The following is a 4,008-nucleotide window of genomic DNA, read 5'->3' on the forward strand; positions in this document are numbered from 1 at the left end:
GCTCCTCCGATGATGATACTTTTTTTTTTGTTTGTTTATTTGACTGTGCACTGACAAGGCACTGTGCACACATCCTTCAAAAGAGATCTGTTGACCTAAAAAGGTCAGTCGATGTGTATACTCTTCATCTATCTAAAATGGAGTATATTGCATGGCCCACTCCATTTTGCACTGATGTATATTGGCAAAACTTCTGAGAGGGGAATAATTCACATCCTTCGTTATGCCTTACAACACCAAAGGCTATTTTTTCATTGCTTAAATAAAACTGACTACCTGCGAGGTAGATGGGCGTTCGCCGTCAACTAATTGCTCTCTTTATAAAGTTGCCACTTCCCGAGAGCTCAACTACTCGACATTTAGTAGTTTGACTTTTGGTTTCTCTCCTTTGTTCTCGAGCACATTTACTGTTTGACCTTGTCTCCGAGCAGTGTCACACAGAACGAGGATGTTGGGTCAACTACTGCAGCACCTACCGTTCTCTTTCATCCGAGGTTCTCCTACTACAATTACATTCCTATTTTTCAGGAAACAGGTGAAGTTGCAGTACACTTAATATTCTTGTGCTTGGCATGACTTTCTAATTGGTTTTTACTGAGTAACATCTCAACACACAAAATTAATCAAATAATGCCTCTTGCAATTTGTGAGACTCTAAATGGACAATTTAGGTGCAAAGGAACTAAAAGAAAAGTTGATTCTAAGTGTAATCACGTTCACAGACTGATTTAAGAATCAACTTGTACACAATCAGAATGTAAACTCCAAAGTAGATATTTTAATTGCAAAGATGAATAAAAAAAGTCTGAGTTGGTGATTTGAAAATCAACTCATAAATAGTTCTGTATCAATTACACTTGTGCAAGTTCATTTGAAAATCATCTTACAAGATATTCACCTATATGCTATTTTGTACACTTTAGGAGTGAAATCATAGTGAAAATTCAGCAAGACCACAATTTAGGAGTGACTTTTGAAATTGAAGAATAAACATAAAGAACATAGAAATGGATGTTATTGAGTAATTCTTTCTATATAAGGGTACGTGTTGATACCCCATAGAAGTACGCCACTTCAACAACACGACATACCACTTTTGGAACTAGGTCACGAGAGACCCAACCCCCAAGTCGTCGATAGAGGATAAGTTGCACTCGAGTAGAAATGGAAGACCCGAGCCCGAATGATTAGCAAGCTTGGACTAAGTTGCGAAGGAAGAAGAAGATATGGTGCTCAAGCATCTTGTGACTTGGCTACCATGCTCGGGTACCTTGGATTCAAGTCTTCTGAAGCTTGGGAAGCTAAGCGATTGAGTACTTGATTGGGAGTTGAGGGGAGGAGTCAGTCAGGAAGTGACAAGGGCGCGTGCGTTTAATCATTGATATGGCGGATCTTAAGTGGTATTACGTGGCAGCAAAGGTCAAGCAGCAGGCTGATATGACAGGTCAAGAGGTCAACAATCAACCTTAAGTAGGTCAGCCTATCTCTCGCCCAGTCTGACCTCAATCTCTCGACCCTCGTCTCAGCCCGTCCGACTCCGACTACTCGATCCTCATTCCCGACTCGGCTAGTCCAACCTCAGTCACTCGGCCCTCGTCTCGGCCAGTCCAATCTCAGTCCCTCGACCCTCGTCTCGACCAGTCCAACCTCAGTCGCTTGGCCCTCGTCTCGGCCAGTCCGACCTCAGTCCCTCGACCCTCGTCTCGATCAGTCCAACCTCAGTTGCTCGACCCTCGTCTCGGCCAGTCCGACCTCAGTCCCTCGACCCTCGTCTCGATCAGTCCAACCTCAGTCGCTCGGCTCTCATCTCGGCCAGTCCGATCTCAGTCTCTCGGCCCTCGTCTCGGCCTATGCAACTCCGGCTACTCGGTCCTCAGTCCCAACTCGGCCAGTCCAACCTCAATCGCTCGCCCCTCGTCTCGGCCAATCCGACCTCAGTCTCTCAACCCTCGTCTCAGTTCGTCCGACTCCGACTACTCGGTCCTCAGTCCCAACTCGGCCAGTCCGACGTCAGTCTCTCGGCCCTCGTCTCACTATCGGTCATCTCAACCTCAATGAACTCGATCACTCGGTCTCAGCAAAGTTTGGCCAATTGGCCCGATCCCAAGATTGATCTCATTTTGTTTCGGCCCTTCTACGCTTGGAAAACAATAAAAGCTTTCACACGTGCAAGCCTGGTCAAAGGATCAAGACGGGTACTAGGTTATCAGATCTGGTCCTCTAGATCCTCTCGCATTTGTACCTACGATCGAAAGATGACAATAATCAGCCTTGCCGAGCCGTAGGACGATTAAAGGTTGTCAGAATTGGTTTCCTCGATGATGCATTACAGACTTGTCAACAATTTACAAAATTTATCTCCTTAAGACACCACAACAGCCTGCCTTCACGTCAGTAGCAAGGTTCCTTCTGGTGAAGTATATAATCTCCTCCGCAGGTATAAAAATGCTCTCGAATTCTCGACAATTTCACACATACTTCTTCTTCTCCTACGTTACTAACTTAAGCGTCGGAGTGGCTTATTGAAAATACCCAACAACCTACTAATCCACTCGTTCATCTTTCTTCTTATTCAGGTTCCCTCCATCGGCGGAGTGCACATGGTGGCAGATCTTTGACTGGTGGCTTAACCGTCCACGGTATTCAGTCGGAACAATCATTACAATGTGGAAGTCATTAAGGGATAGCGACAGCCGTTATGACAAAAGAGTCGGATCATTACGGTGGCATTATGGTAAGACAATTATTATTGAAAATCACTATCCTATAAGAGCAATATAAAAGGTATGGTGATCAAAGAAGTAAAGGGAGGTCCTTTCTCATTTTCCCTCTCCTATTACTTTGTGAATACTATTTCAAATAAAGGACTTTTAACTTAAGCAACGAAAGGGTCATGTCGGATCTCACCAGTGCCCTCTAACTAGTGTTGATCTTGGACAAGAAGGTACTCATCAGGAAGGGCAAGCATTGCTCGAGGAAGGAGATTCGATTTCTACCATAACATGTGTAATTTAGTGAAAATCAATGATAAAGGCCTATTAGGTAATTGCCCTAAATAAATGCTTTGGAAGAAAATTCCTTAAATTCTAGAGTGTATTTTCTAAAATAAATAAACTGCAAAACAAAGTTAAACAACACCACGTACCTATCTAGTTTAGCTAACTGCATTCAAATAACCACTAGATGCCAACTTCCAAAATTCACACACATGTTGATTGAAAAAGCATAAAAAAAAAAATCTAAGATCCACATGATCAAAAGTAGAAGTTCATATAAAAACTTTCATAAAAATAACTACATATGATATCAAAAAATAGATGTACACAGTGTTACTAACCCCCTATTTATTTGGGAGGATGAAAAAAAATTGAGATGTAGAAAATTTTTCAACATTTATTTCATGAAAAAAGGATGAATTATTCGTCTTTTCCGTTATTTACCTACTTTATTCCAGGATTCTTTTCTCTTCCTTTCATTTTCTTGATTTTTTTCACACCTCATCTTTATCTTTCCTTAATCGTTCCACACCCGGAGTAAACAGAGCCTAAAGGATGTGCGGTGCAAGGAACTATTGCACATGTGCTCTCTTTTTAAGAATCTCTACGAAAAAAATCTTCACAAATAGTGCTAAAAGATGAACGAAATGCATAATGGCACACGTACCCATTGCGTCCAAGACCATCCTATCATTTGAGAGGCTACGCTACTTCATTGAAAGATCATACAAGCCTTAGGTCAACATAGCAAAATCTATGCAGGTTAAGCTTAACGTATATACTTCTCCATGGTAGCCCCAACCAACACTTTCGTTGTCAAAACAACTTGATATTCCAGAGATTAATTAAACAACAAAATGAAAGTGTCAAATGTGGATCAGAGTACGCAAATCCCACCAACCAATGCCTCATGTCAACATCTCAAGTCTGCTCAGTTTGTTCAACCAACCTCAAACTGTCTTATTGCTTCTTCTTTTGCATAAAAATTCCAGCGTCAGATGGCCAACGCTGC

The sequence above is a fragment of the Curcuma longa genome, chromosome 21 (genome assembly GCF_044706935.1).
Source record: "Curcuma longa cultivar G26 ecotype Majalengka, Jawa Barat chromosome 21, ITB_CL_G26_1.1, whole genome shotgun sequence".
In the NCBI taxonomy this organism is placed as follows: Eukaryota; Viridiplantae; Streptophyta; class Magnoliopsida; order Zingiberales; family Zingiberaceae; genus Curcuma; species Curcuma longa.